This window comes from Nipponia nippon, unplaced genomic scaffold (genome assembly GCF_047370975.1).
Source record: "Nipponia nippon isolate SJK-2023a ecotype South Korea unplaced genomic scaffold, ASM4737097v1 scaffold_26, whole genome shotgun sequence".
In the NCBI taxonomy this organism is placed as follows: Eukaryota; Metazoa; Chordata; class Aves; order Pelecaniformes; family Threskiornithidae; genus Nipponia; species Nipponia nippon.
The window spans coordinates 5293509-5309166 of record NW_028262343.1 but is presented as its reverse complement, the minus strand read 5'-3'; the positions used below and the strand labels follow the sequence as shown (position 1 = coordinate 5309166).

Here is a 15658-nt window from a genome sequence, read left to right as displayed (position 1 = left end):
AGTTGGTGTTATGATGAAAGGGCCTCCATTAGCTTGAGCTGTGCATGTCAGCTGTTCAAAGAGTCTTGTACTGGCCTACAAAACCTGGATTGTGTCATAAAGGTGGTGTGCTGATCAAAGGCCAAGACCAATAGTCTACGGTCTTTGTAAATATGGGTTTAAACCTAAAATACAAGCCTGATGTCTATCTTCTTTCTAAGGCTGCTAACCTCTAGGTTGCCTGACAAAGATTATAAATGACAAAAGCCATAAACCTTTACTCTGAGAGAAGTTGTAACTGTATTTCCAGTTATAATTTAGCAGTGTTATCATTCTTCCCCCTCCCTTTTTCTAGGGAGTGGGCACGTTCCTTGTTGACCAAGCCTGCTGCCCTGAGGAAAGCTGCTGATGCAGCAGCACAGTGTGGTTGTAACACTTCCTGTTATTGAGCATGGGAGTCCTTCTCCAGGAGCCCATTCCAGCAAACTTGTTCCCTCTTGTCACTTGGTGAACTCCTCCAAGGACAGACTATGAAACAGGCCTAACAAATGTTTTCCATTGTGAAATACTCTCATCATGAATATGGTAAATGAAATAACTGACTCATTTGCTGTGCTGTGACTCAGTTACTGCTCTGTGCCTCATTGTGTAACTCCTAGAACAGAAAATGCATATTGCTGTGCAGTGTGAGTTTTACCTGGTTTATTGGCCAAAAAAATGCTACTGTTGATTCAAGGGAGAGTAGATTGCAAGAGGGGGGTACTGAGAAGGGCAGGGCTCATTTCTGTGTTAGTCACACTTAGACTGGTTTAAAGTGATCATGAAGCTCTGACTGCTGCCTGGGGAAAGGAGATGGCTGCTGTGCTTGGGAATTCACTATTGGCAAAAGGTGGCCTGATTGTTCCGGAGATGGCAGCATGGGTCTTTCCTGAGCTGTGTGTGTTGGGCCTGTATGAGTGAGCCATTTTCCACACCTCTTCATCCATAGTGTTATTCCTTGTTACAAAACCTTGACCAAGAGATGAGTCCCCATACCACACTCCCCCAGTGGTTAAAAGAAAGCCAGACAAATGTTTACTTAGGAGTATAGGAAAGGGGAAGGAAATACCTAACTATTTACTCCAATCGTGCATGTTCACTTCTCTCTGTATCTGCATAGCTGTTGCAAAAGGTGCTTTTTGCCTTCAAAGTTCATATCTTGCCTCTTTTGAGACGGTACTGAGCTTCAGCATACTTACGTATAACACGGACTTTTGAGGCCATTTTTCCACTTATACGGTTGTTTTGTGACCAAATAATGTGTTCTATGTTTTATTTTCATTCATAGCTGTTGACTTCAGTTGCTAAAGTAAGCATTCACAGCTTTTTGTCTGGTTAGGCCTGCTGAGCCAACATAGCTAAGAATGAGCTGGAATCTCCTCTTTGTTTCTCAGGCTTTGATCAGTTGCCCCTGCAACAGTCTCACTGGAGGCTGCAAGGTCATGATGGTATAGCAGAGACTTCAGTTGGCTTGCATCATCTTTACTGGTAGTAGTGCATGAGAAGGAAATGATGGAGTAGGACTTGTAGATCTCAAGCTGAGTTTGTAGGGCTGGCATGTAGTGGGAAAAAAACTCCTTATTGCTTATAAACTGAGTACTTTTGATATGGACCTCACTGAGAGTCTAAAATAGCTTTGTGGGGTTCCAGTATCATTACTACTTCCCCAAGTAGAACAGCAATTGAATAGAATGTTGGTGCTTTTGTATAACTTGCATAGTGTGGAAGTTAAATGACAGATAGCTGTTCCGGTAAGTGAGGCGTGTTTACTGAATTGATCTGTTTTCAGGACTAGAATAAAGCAGATGTGTGATCTATTCCAGATGGACTGAACTAACATAGCACTAAGCTTGCCCATAACTGGTGGAGGGAAGAAGTGCATTGGAAGTCCTGTTGCACACTTCACAGTGTGAACGAGTCTATTTTCAGGGCAGAAATGGCTTCCCTTTACCATAGAGATTTAATGGGGCTTTATTACACACCTGTCTGGGATAAGATACTTCGGCTTTCTCAACTGCTTGCACTGGGGGAGATTAAAGCTTATCAACAAGGCTTGCTTTAAACAGTAGCCTGTTTCGATGTGGAAGGATTGATCTGGGTTGCTCACTTCCTAGAGCCTTCCTACAGGTCTGCCTAGAGGATTGTGGCTGTCAGGCTCTAAGGCATGCATGAGTGAGAGACTGTGTCCTTAAGTTTTACAGAGCTTAAGCAGGGTACTTTACCTCTCTTGGTTGTCTCCTGCTGGAAAGGAGCCTGCATGACCTCCAACCCTAATTGAAGCGTCTAGTTTCCTTCCTAACCTCTGCTGGTGGTGTTTATTGTACATGTTTATCCAGGCTTCTAAACTAAATATTTCCTCATTTGAGGAAGGTGAAGTTACTCAGTCTGTTATTTTTCCTGCTCCATTGCTGCACAGCTAAGTCTTCTAAAGTTAGATGGCTCTTTTCTGTCAAACCATGTTTCAGGCTGATCACAGATGTTTAATGTGATACTTTAATGTGAGCTGACCATGATTGCTGCAAGCCAGGTTTGTTAAAGAAGTACCAGCTTGAACTCTTGTCCACTTAGTGAATGAAGAGCAGTCAGATATATTAGTCCTTCAATTTTTGTACCAATTAGCTTGGTTTCATGACTGTCTTCCTTTTAACCCCTCCACTTCTACCCCTACTTCCTCTTTGCTATTTTGAAGACATACTGAATGTTCAGAACAGTGTACTGAGCTATATGCAGTGCTGTTGCTCACATGAAGCTAACAAATAGGAAAAAGAACAGTCTCCATGAGTAATGCAAGAGGTTCTTTAAACACAGTCAAATAAAACAAAAGCATTCAATTTTGAAGCTCGGCTAAGCTACATTCAGTGTAAGAACAACTATCCCAGGAAGGATGAAGGCTTATAGGACCTGAGTGGGGGAAGAGGAGAGGAGCAGTGCTTGCAGGCTCCCTTTATCTTCATGAAATTCTTCAATTAGTTCATCTGCTATGGATGGATGTGTGTAGTTTAATTATTATATTTACACAAATCCAAGATTGTGACACAGATTAAGGTTAGCCTAGAAAAAGTATTTTAAGTCACATTTTATTCATAACCAAGTATGTTTTGTCTTTAATCTGGAGAAAATGTTGTGGTTTTTTTTTATTTTTTTCCTCAGGAAAAAAGCATTATTTTATTGGGAAGGCATTTAAGAGGGTTAAAAGCCTGGGATTTACAGCATTGGTGGGTAAGGGAAGAGCAACAGATGTCATCTACCTGGACTTGTGCAAAGCATTTGACACTGTCCTGCACGACATCCATGTCTCTAAATTGGGGAGGCATGGATTTGACGGATGGACCACTCGGTGGATAAGGAATTGGCTGGATGGTTACGCTCAAAGAGTTGCGGTCAACGGCTTGATGTCCAAGTGGAGATCAGTGATGAGTGGCGTTCCTCAGGGGTCGGTATTGGGACTGGCGCTGTTTAACATCTTTGACGACATGGACAGTGGGATTGAGTGCACCCTCAACAAGTTTGCCGATGACACCAAGCCATGTGGTGCAGTTGACACGCCTGAGGGATGGGATGCCATCCAGAGGGACCTTGGTGGGCTGGAGAGGTGAGCCCATGTGAACCTCATGAAGTTCAACAAGGCCAAATGCAAGGCCCTGCACCTGGGTCGGGGCAATCCCAAGCATAAATACAGGCTGGGCAGAGAATGGATTGAGAGCAGCCCTGAGGAGAAGGACTTGGGGGTACTGGTGGATGAGAAGCTCAACATGACCCAACAGTGTGCTCTCGCAGCCCAGAAAGCCAACCGTATCCCAGGCTGCATCAAAAGAAGCATGGCCAGCAGGTCGAGGGAGGTGATTCTGCCCCTCTACTCTGCTCTGGTGAGACCCCACCTGGATTAATGTGTCCAGCTCTGGGGCCCCCAACATAAGAAGGGCATGGACCTGTTGGAGTGGGTCCAGAGGAGGGCCACGAAGATGATCAGGGGGCTGGAGCACCTCTCCTATGAGGAAAGGCTGAGAGAGTTGGGGTTGTTGAGCCTGGAGAAGAGAAGGCTCTGGGGAGACCTTACAGCAGCCTTCCAGTACCTGAAGGGGACCTGCAAGAAAGCTGGAGAGGGACTTTTTACGAGGGCACATAGCGATAGGACAAGGTGTAATGGCTACAAACTGAAAGAGGGTGGATTTAGATTAGATATAATGAAGTTCTTCACTATGAGGGTGGTGAGGCACTGGAACAGGTTGCCCAGAGAAGTTGTGGATGCCCTCTCCCTGGAAGGGTTCAAGGCCAGGTTGGATGGGGCTTTAAGCAACCTGGTCTAGTGGAAGGTGTCCCTGCCCATGGCAGGGGGGTTGGAACCAGATGATCTTTAAGGTCCCTTCCAACCCAAACCATTCTATGATTCTATGATTTTTGTGTCCTACAGTTGAGTGAGCCTCCTCAAACCTGCCACACTTAAAACACAGTGGGATTGATGTTTCTTAATGGAACAGACAGCTCACAGTGGATGTTCTCATCAGAACTCTGGGGTTGAGAGAAAAACAGTCTGTCACCAAAAACTAGAACAACTTACCTAGTTCTTTGCATACAGATTTGCTCACAAGTTCAGAATTTTGCAGAACTGGTTGAGGAATCCTGACTTACACTTGCCATCCTTGCCAAAGCCCTCCAGAATACATAAATACCTTCACGCTAGCTGAAGGTGAGAATGCTGCCTGTGGGTGCGTGGCCAGAAGCTGCTTGCTGTAACTTCCTCTCTTTGGACCTTTATCTTGCACCTTCCCAAAAGACAGCTGACTGCTTTCCACCAAGGTGTAAAGTCCCATGGATTACTTTCCAGTCACTGTTGGGAGACTGTCCACAGGGCAATTTTTGTAGAGTGATGAATATGCCACCAGCGATGCCTTTGCATAGCTTTTGTTGCTGCAGTAGGTGTGAAGTTACACAAGGTTGGTTGACCTAGTAGAGAAGTCGAAGACAACTCTCGGGATTTTAATTTTGAAGATATGAGGAAGAGGTCATACTGGGTTCAGATAACTACTACTACTAAAATTGTTTGTTTGGTTTTATCCATTTTGGTGCTATTTGAATTCCAGCCAGAAGAGTTCCTGTCAGTTTGTGGTGGGTTGACCTTGGCTGGATGTCAGGTGCCCACCAAGCTGCTGTATTACTCCCCTTCCTCAGCTGGACAGGGGAGAGAAAATATAATGAAAGGCTTGCAGGTGGAGATGAGGACAGGGAGAGATCATTCACCAATTACTATCACAGGCAAAACAGGCTTGGGGAAATTAATTTAATTTATTGCCAATCAAAATCAGAGTAGGACAATGAAAGATAAAAACAAATCTAAAAACACCTTCCCCCCACCCCTTCCTTCTTCCTGGGCTTAACCTCACTCCCAAATTCTCTACCTTCTGTCCCTGAGCAGTGCAGAGGGACGGGGAAGGGGGGGTTGCAGTCAGTTCATCACAGATTGTCTCTGCTGTTCCTTCCTCCTCACATTCTTCTCCTGCTCCAGCATGGGGTCCCTCCCACAGGAGACAGTCCTCCACGAACTTCTCCAGCGTGGGTCCTGCCCATGGGCTGCAGTTCTTCACAAACTGCTCCAGCATCGGTCCTTTCTATGGGGTGCAGTCCTTCAGGAATGGACTGTTCCAGTGTAGGTCCCCCACAGGGTCACAGGTCCTGCCAGCAAACCTGCTCCAGCGTGGGCTCCTCTTTCTACAGGTCCTGCCAGGAGCCTGCTCCAGTGTGGGCTCTCCATGGGGTCACAGCCTCCTTCAGGTGCATCCACCTGCTCCGGTGTGGGGTCCTCCATGGGCTGCAGGTGGATATCTGCTCCACTGTGGACCTCCACGGGTCCCTGCCTCACCATGGTCCTCATAGAAATGTTTAGGTTGGAAAAGACCCTTAAGATCATCAAGTCCAACTGTTAACCTAGCACTGCCAAGTTCACCACTAAACTATGTCCCTAAGCACCACATCTACACGGCTTTTAAATACCTCCAGGGATGGGGACTCAACCACTTCCCTGGGCAGCCTGTTCCAATGCCTGACTACCCTTTCAGTGAAGAAGTTTTTCCTAATATCCAACCTAAACCTCCCCTGGTGCAGCTTGAGGCTGTTTCCTCTCATCCTATCACTTGTTACTTGGGAAAAGAGACTGACACCCACTTCCCTACATCCTCCTTTCAGGTAGCTGTAGAGAGCAATAAGGTCTCCCCTCAGCCTCCTCTTCTCCAGGCTAAACAACCCCAGTTCCCTCAGCTGTTCCTCATAGGACTTGTGCTCTAGATCCTGCACCAGCCTTGTTGCCCTTGTTCCTCCAGCACCTCGATGTCGTCCTTGTAGTGAGGGGCCCAAAACTGAACACAGTATTCGAGGTGTGGCCTCACCAGTGCTGAGTACAGGGGGACGATCGCTTCCCTAGTCCTGCTGGCCACACTATTCCTGATGCAAGCCAGGATGCCATTGGCCCTCTTGGCCGCCTGGGCACACTGCTGGCTCATGTTCAGCTGGCTGCCAACCAACACCCCCAGGTCCTTTTCTGCCAGGCAGCTCTCCAGTCACTCCTCCCCAAGCCTGTAGCATTGCATGGGGTTGTTGTGACCCAAGTGCAGGACCCGGCACTTAGCCTTGCTGAATCTCATACAGTTGGCCTCGGTCCATTGATCCAGCCTGTCCAGATCCCTGTGTAGGGCCTTCCTGCCCTCCAGCAGATCAACACTTCCACCCAGCTTGGTGTCATCTGCAAACTTACTGAGGGTGCACTTGATCCCCTCATCCAGATCATTGATAAAGATATTAAACAGGACTGGCCCCAATACTGAGCCCTGAGGAACACCACTTGTGACTGGCTGCCAAATGGATTTAACTCCATTCACCACCACTCTCTGGGCCTGGCCATCCAGCCAGTTTTTTACCCAGCGCAGAGTATGCTTGTCCAAGCCACTAGCAGCCAGTTTCTCCAGGAGAATGCTGTGGGAGACAGTGTCAAAGGCCTTACTAAAGTCCAGGTAGACAACATCCACAGCCTTCCCCTCATCCACTAAGCGGGTCACCTTGTCATAGAGGGAGATCAGGTTAGTGAAACAGGATCTCCCTTTCATAAACCCATGCTAGCTGGGCCTGATCCCCTGGTTGTCCCGTACGTGCTGTGTGATGGCACTTAGGATGATCTGCTCCATAACCTTCCCTGGCACCGAGGTCAGGTTGACAGGCCTGTAGTTCCCTAGATCCTCCTTCTGGCCCTTCTTGTAGATGGGCGTCACATTTGCTACCCTCCAGTTGATTGGGACCTCCCCAGTTAGCCAGGACTGCTGATAGATGATGGAAAGTGGCTTGGTGAGCACTTCTGCCAGCTCCCTCAGTACCCTTGGGTGGATTCCATCAGGCCCTGTAGACTTGTGTGTGTCTGTGTGGTGTAGTAGGTCGCTAACCATTTCCCCTGGGATTATGGGGGCTTCATTCTGCTCCCCTTCCCTGTCTTCCAGCTCAGGAGGATGGGTACCCCGAGAACAACTGGTCTTGTGAGGAATGGGGGGTTGCTAGGGTTAAACTATAGAATCATAGAATCGTTAATGTTGGAAAAGACCCTTAAGATCATCGAGTCCAACTGTTAACCTAGTACTGCCAAGTCCACCACTAAACCATGTCCTCTAGCACCATGTCTACCCGTCTTTTAAATACCTCCAGGGATGGAGACTCAACCACTTCCCTGGGCAGCCTGTTCCAGTGCCTGACTACCCTTTCTGTGAAGAAGTTTTTCCTAATATCCAACCTAAACTTCCCCTGGCGCAGCTTGAAGCCATTTCCTCTCATGCTATCACTTGTTACTTGGGAGAAGAGACTGACCCCCACCTCGCTACAACCTCCTTTCAGGTAGTTGTAGAGAGCAATAAGGTCTCCCCTCAGCCTCCTCTTCTCCAGGCTAAACAACCCCAGCTCCCTCAACCGCTCGTCATAAGACTTGTTCTCTAGACCCTTCACCAGCTTCTAGATTAAACAAACCCTGTAGGTCTTGGAGCTCTTGGGTTTTCCTGAATTGGGCATTACGTGGGAGTGTTATGGAAATATTCATTCAAATAAGCAACCCTTGCTGTTTGTAAACCAGTATCTTGATGTGCTTGCTTTTGTAATATTCCTTCCACAGCCATAGTACCTCTTATTTTGCATGTGTGTTATTACTTAGATAACCTGAAAGGAATGCTACTCATCTCCCCCTTATTTTTTTTTATATCTAAATCATTACCGAAAACCCTTGATCATGCTCTGTGACTGCTTTTAACTCTTGAGTTGTTTGTTTACTCTGCTATTTAACCCTATAGCTCAGCAGCAGTGCTCTGAGAACTTTGTTAAGGAGAAATGCATGTTCTGCTTGGAATGGTAGCTGCTGCTAACATGTGTGACTGGGTTGGGGGAGGGCTGTGCTGGCAGAAACTAAATCAAGTTCTTCAGGCACAAAGAACTTGAGTGCAACAGCATGATAAGGAGAAAGCAGCCCAATTGCACTGTACAGGCTAAATGACGTATAGAAAGTAAACTCTTGCACAAATGAAGCAAGGCAATGTTGCAAAATTCAGCTTGTTCATTTGCTGAGAGTAAATTTGTCTTGATGAGCAAAACAAAAGGTTTTATTGCAACCTTCATAACTGGCAAACAGATGTTTTTGTACTTCAGTTTATAAACTGCCATGAATCTACCAGTCTAAAACCAACAGTAGAAACTACTTTCTTCTTTAATTTAAAGAGCATTTCTGATGTGATGTGCTACCTCTTTTAAAGTGTGTGCTATTGAACACTTTGTGAGGCTTCCTGGAGAAAAGAGATATTAACCTAGCTGAGTTACATGATCTCAAACAAAATAACATTTCCATCTTTAACATTTCATTTGGAGCTTTAACTGATACTGAATATTGAAAATAAAAATAATTAAATTCAATTATTAGAATAAATTATTATACTCATTGAAGTACTTTTTTTTTTTATCTTGTTCAGTTCTGTGCCGGTCATAAAATCTTACAAAATAATGCAGTTCTAAGTTCCATGTCTTGCATGTAGTAGACATTGAGCTTAGTTACAGCAGAGTTGAGCACTTAGGCTGCTTTTACAGAGGATAAGATTTAATGTGTTCATTGAACAATAGAAAGCAATTTAAAATTGGTTACAGTCACCTTTTTTTTTAAGCTCTTTACACTGTTTTTAAATTACTCTGCTTTGCAATTATTCAACTATATTGTCCATAAAGTGCAAGAGATTGCCAGATTTCAGGATTCTTTTCTTAAAGGGTGTAGTGCATATTTGAAAACTGTTGTTAGAACAGTTCACTGACTTACTATATATAGGGTTATCAAAACACAGCGCGCTCAACGCTATAAGATACAGTGGATTATACCATTCAAAATGTTCTTCTGTATTAGAGATAAAGTTGAGCTGACTCTGACCTAGGAAGATCATGGATGGCAATCGTTCTGCTTGCCCAACCAAGCCAAAATGACCTATCTCTATTGTAGACTTGACACTTTTTTTTATCTCACTTGCAGCAAGCTCTTTGTCAGCTATTGAAGGCACCTTCTAGATTATGGAGAGCAGCATTACTGGAGCTCAGCAAGTAATTTTGGGTTCCCTTTGGCTAGATACTGGCATCAACATGTTTCCTTTCCTGCTGTTATGGCCCCCTCTCCCAATTTTTGTTCTATACTGTGTTCTTCATCTGTTGCAAATGAATAATGGGATGAAGTCTCTTGCCCATGACCCTCGTTGGGGCGTGGTTGGGTTCTTTGTAGTTTGTGATACTTAAATACAGTAAGAAAAAGAACCGATCTACTATGGACTGTGTTTTTAAAACTCTGTATAAAAAGTCTTAAACCTTTTTCAAGGGGCATCTGCAGTTCATGAAACATGGTTCATCCCGTGAAGAGCTGCATGCAATAAGGCTAACTAAAAGCTATAGCTTGCTTTTCCTTTGCAGTTTTAGAATGTGATTGCCTTTGTAGAAAGATGGGGCTGGGTTATTCTAAGACATGTATCTGCACAGTATGTCACTGGACATTCTTGGTGCTAACATAGCTTCGGCTACATATGCAGTTGAAGAACATGTACTCTGGCAGTGTTGATGGGCCTTAAATTGAGCTTACATGAATTACATGTGCTGTGAGGCATATACTGCTAATGTGGAACCTACTGAAAGCTGATAAATGATTGCAGAACTTAAACCTAATTTTCACCGAAACCAGAAAAAGTTGGAGTCAGATTTGTAGAGTACCTAAGTCTGTGGACAAATGTATAGCTCAACAGTAGTTATGCAGCTAATTACTTGGTGCATGTTTGTATTTGTTGGCACTAAAATGTCCTTTAAAAAAACCCCAGGTCCTCACTGGTTTCTTTCAAGAAATAACTTCTCCATGAAGAATGAGCTTTAACAAGAGATTTTTAAACAAAACCAACTCTGCCCCTTTTCTTTTGAGCTTTACAAGTCTTTCAGCAGGCATTAACCACTTCTAATTGTGTATTTACTGGCAGCTGAATTAAGCTTTAGAATTTTAGGACAGTTATCAATATAGTTTAGGCCTGTTGTCTCCTTGGTTTTGTTTGGTGGTGGTGTTTTGTGTGGTGTGTTGTTTTGTGGGTGGTTGGTTGTGTGTGGTGTTTGTTTGTTTGTGGTCGTCGTTGTCCCGTCCCCCCCCCCGCCCCGAGTTAATCCAGGGAGAAAACTAGTTCTGTTTCTGGGATTTTGACCTCTCAGTCAAGATTGAAGAATACTGATGGGCATACTGTCGTGGTTTAACCCCAGCCAGCAACTAAGCACCACGCAGCCGCTTGCTCACTCCCCCCACGGTGGGATGGGGGAGAGAATCAGAAGGGTAAAAGGGAGAAACCTCGTGGATTGAGATAAGAACAGTTTAATAATTGAAGTCAAATAAATTAGAACAATTAAATAGGCAAAGCAAAAACCGTGCACGCAAACAAAGCAAAGCAAGGAGTTCATTCACTACTTCCCATGGGCAGGCAGGTGTTCAGCCATCTCCAGAAAAGCAGGGCTCCATCACGCGTAACGGTTACTTGGGAAGACAAACGCCATTACGCCCAATGTCGTCGTCGTCCCCCCCCCTTCTTCTTCCCCCAGCTTATATACTGAGCATGACGTCACATGGTATGGAATAGCCCTTTGGCCAGTCTGGGTCAGCACCCCCCCGGCTGTGCCCCCTCCCAGCTTCTTGTGCACACGGCAGAGCAGGGGAAGCTGAAAAGTCCTTGACCAGTGTGAGCGCCACTTAGCACCTATTTAGCAACAGCTTAGCGCTACTTAGCAAGAACCAAAGCATCAGTGTATCATCGACATTGTTCTCATCCTAAACCCAAAACACAGCCCCATACCGGCTACCAAGAAGAAAATTAACTCTATCCCAGATGAAACCAGGACACATACTTATCAAACTGATAGGGTAATACATGCAAACTCTTTAGGAATCAACTATTTCATCTGACTCCTTCCTGAGATTTCTGTCTAGTTTAAAGCCATGGCTTGGAACACTGGTAAGGATTTCACTCTAACAGGAAAAATGTGTTTCTTTATGTTCAGGAGGTATCTCCTGTGTTTTGCTTTGTCCTGTCACTGGGCACCACTGGAAAGAGCCTGGCTCCATCCTCTTTGCACCCTCCCTTCAGATATTTGTACAAATTGATGAGATTCCCCTGAGCCTTCTCTTCTCCAGGTTAAACAGTCCCAGCTCTCTCAGCCTTTTCTATGTAAGGTGCTCCGGTCCCTTCATTACCTTTGTGGCCCTTTGCTGGACTCTCTCCTGTATGCCCATGTCTCTCTTGTACTGGGGAGCCCAGCACTGGACACAGCAATGCTGAGCAGAGGGGGAGGCTCACCTCCCTTGACCTGCTGGCGATGCTTCTCCTAATGCAGCCCAGGATGCCACTAGCTGCCTTTGCCGCAAGGGCTCCTGTTGAACTTGGTGTCCACGAAGACCCCCAGGTCTGCAAAGCTGCTTTCCAGTTGGTTGGCCCACAGCACGATACATGGCACAATAGAAATACCTGGCCACATAAACAAAATTTGTTTTATAGGCTACTGATGGAAGAGAATCTTACACTTTCTGTGCAGTAGTACAGATACAACTTGCATTACTGCAGAGCTGAACGTCAGTGATCAGAGGCTTGCACAGCAGGTAATGCATCAGAACTTGATTTATTCTTGGGTATGAGAGGCTTCACCCAAGACAGTGGATTGCTTGGATCTGAGGCTGTGGTAACTGCCTTTCTGCTGCCCATGGGACGCACTGGCACATCAGCGTTTGGGTCTCTTCAGTATGCTTAGTGATATAGGTGCAGTTTAGCTTATAGCAAATGGCTGCTGGGGCTGAGAAATCTTCTTGTGCTCAGTCCTGAGGTACCTTTAAGAAACACTTTTGGTCTTTATTTCAAGTGCAGTATGCATCACTTTGGTTAGTGGGGGTTTTTAAAAAACATCTTCTGTCCCCTTCCTTACTTGTCAAATTTACTCAGCTTTCACTTGGGAAGGGAGATAACCGTTGGAGCAGGAAGAAAAGCTATGTAAAATGCTAGCCATGTTCTTAACCCAGGATGCAGATACCATGGTGATAGCTGTAAACAGTGGTCGTGTGTTGAAGGTTGAAAAAAAAAATTCTACTCTATTGTCAGCAAGTCCCACTTGCTTTCTTCAAACTAATTCTTGGTGGAGTAGGACTCAGTGGAAATAATTTGGGTTTTTTTTCAGTCTGGAAGTTCAGGGTAGTTCATGGTGATTCTGGCTGAAAGTAGCATACAAATTATTTGTTTATGAGTATCCTTCCAAGCTTGTTAATGAATAAGTGCTTGTACTTGTTTGTGAGGTTGGAGTTTTGTTGTTGTTGTTGTATTGATATTTTTTAGTAACGTAAGTGAAGAGTTTAAGAATTTTGAAGCTTCTAATTATTTTTCAACTAACAATCAAAAGAGAGCTATTTAACTTTTTTTTAGTTTCAGACTACCCTTAACCCCAAACAGCAGTGAAATAAAAACACCGACTTAAATTAAAAAGCAATCACAACTCCTCATTTGCCCTGCCTGTGTAATTGGAACAATTTCATTCTTAACTCTGAGGGAATAGTTTTTAAGCTTGAATTTGTAACACCAGCATTAATACTAATCTGTTAGTGGATGGAGATTGGAATTGGTGCTGTTTTTATTTGGGAGGAGCTACAGAATTACTTTGTTAATTGTGTATTTTCTTCACCATTAGCATATTGTTTGCTAACCAGTGTAAGTTTGTTATGGTCATTTCTATGATTTTCTTGGATTTCTGCTTAGTAGAACTTGGTTGTAGGTGACGCTGCTGCTTTGGTTCTCACAGACAGGTCTCTTGGGGCATGGGGGTACTAATGTAAGGTTTACCTGGATTGCCCCCCAGAATGTAAATAAATATTATGATGAATCTCCTACAAATAGATGATACTTCAAAACAAAAATTATAGTTGCAAAATACATCTGAGTGTCTAGTTTCTGGTCAGATGGCAAAGAATGTTTTAATGTAGAGCAGAGAATGCTGAAAGCCAAGTAGTTTTCAAGATCATTATTATTTGTCCTTAATAAGCATCATATTTTTATAGGTTCAGTTTATCACAGTTATAGAGAAGGTGAAAGGCAAGAAAAACAGCTGCAGAATTACATTTGAGAAGTGAAATTATTTAATGTTCTTTTAACAGCAAATCTTTTCCCAAAAGTGGTCTAAGAGGCTCTCAGTTTCCAGAGTCTATGTGCCTTTTCTGTGTACAGTAAGGCTTACAAAATAAGCATTTTCATGCAGGTGAAGGGGTAACTAAATAGCAAGTGTGTACTGATGACTTTTTTCCCCTTCTCTAAAGAAAAGTTGGGTTTTTTGTTTGCAGTTCAACTCGGAAGCTAGCTGTCAAATGGAGTAGTAGACAACTGATCCATGCTCCCCTCTGTTCTCCCTTCCACGCCATTTGAGAAGTCACTAGTATTTGGAGAAGATAAGTAGTGCAAGAGGGATTAAAAAAAAAAAAAAAGAAAGGATTACCACATTTTTAAAATGTGTTTACTTCCTAAAGCTTACATATAGGGTCTGCTATTGTTTTTGTTGTCATTATAATAAACGACTTTAACTTAAGTTCTCTTTGTTTTTTGGATTACAGTTGAGAAATACAGGCAGGCTGTGGTTTAGATAGAACTGGTGCATGGATGGAAGGTGGGAAAGTAGGTGATAAAATAGATATAGATACAGATACCTCCTTGCAGTCAAAGTTTTAGTCCTTGTTCTCAGAGGAAAATTTGAAGTGCAGTAATGATACAGCTTTATAGATGTTTGCAGATAATTCCTCCCAAATAAAACAAAAAGAAGGAAGCAAGGAAATGTTCTGGAAACAAGTAAGCAATGTGCCTTTGACTTTTAACTCCAGTTTGTGTGTTTGACCCCTGTCTCAGTAGAATTCTAATATATTGTTTCCTTTGCAAATTCTCATATTCTAAAATGGTCTTCCTTTGGGGGAGTTTAGGCAAAATTCTCCCCGCCTCCCCCCCCCCCCCCCCCCCCCCCGTGAAGATCTGCTTGTGTCTTTGAACGCTTGGTGGGAAAACCTCAAGCATTTTCAGCCATTACCTCTGGATGCATAAGGATGAAGTCATAGCCACAACCTAATTGTCAAATACTCGCTTCTTGTTGGGTGTGTTCATTTAGGTGGACCTAAGTTGACTTGGAATCTGTTAAGCTGTAGCCTTCTTGCAGCAGGTGGAGATAAACATGCAGGAAAAGTTCATGGTAGAGATTATATGGCTGACTCAGTGTTTTGTTTAGAATACATTGCAGAAATGCTACTGTTGCTTTTAAGAGGATGTTCAAAAAATTAAGTTAAGGAAAAAGACAGAGTTTATCTTGAAAGTAGTACAGAAGACTTCATGGTAATTAAAGGTAAGTTCATATATTTAGGTACTGAAGAGCATGTTAATGGGTTTGAATTTAAATACCTCACCAAAGGAGGCAAATGGATCATTTCAGTCCAAAAGGCAAAGTTATTTGGGTCTAAGCAACTTGATTTGGCAAGACTGTTGGTGCAAACATGTAGGTAGGTGTTTTGTTGTTGTTTTTTCTTGACAGGGAAATCTGCAATTAATAAAACTCATCCTGGCTCCTTCTGTTCATATTCTCTGCCTCTACAGTTTCACTATCATGGTCACTGGAGAGCAGTATGACTGAGACGACATTGGCGTGTTTGGGATCTTCTTTAGAATTTCTGCACGCTTTATTCGGTTTTCTCATCTGTTTTGTCAGGATGACGGAGACAGAAGATTTCTCATCACCAGAGGATGTAAGCAGGCAAACCACAGTCTGTTGGCTCTGGCTGATTGTGCTTCAGATTCTTTTCTCAGTAATTAAGAGTGGCAGGTTGGGCTAACCTAAAATTTTTGGAACACAAAATAGAGCTGTATGAAGTTCAGGCTTTGAGCAGATGTGGTTCTGTTTTGCTGGAGCAGAGACCCTGTCTTTTCAGTGGCTTCAGGTTAAGAAATTATTATTTTGTCCAGAGATTAGGCCATGTCTTGAGGCAACTAGGATGAAGCCATATTTCCTTCCCAGTTCTCTTATTCCATTCAGGACCAGTGAAGCAACAGGAGAAACAGGCCTGCATCAG

General features: G+C 43.8%; 1 protein-coding gene across 1 annotated transcript in view; it reads left to right on the top strand.

Moving 5' to 3' along the window:
* Positions 1 to 15658, top strand: part of LOC104019557 (zinc finger SWIM domain-containing protein 6) — a 144731-nt gene that overhangs the window by 11915 nt on the left and 117158 nt on the right. The gene's annotated exons all lie outside the window — the stretch shown is intronic.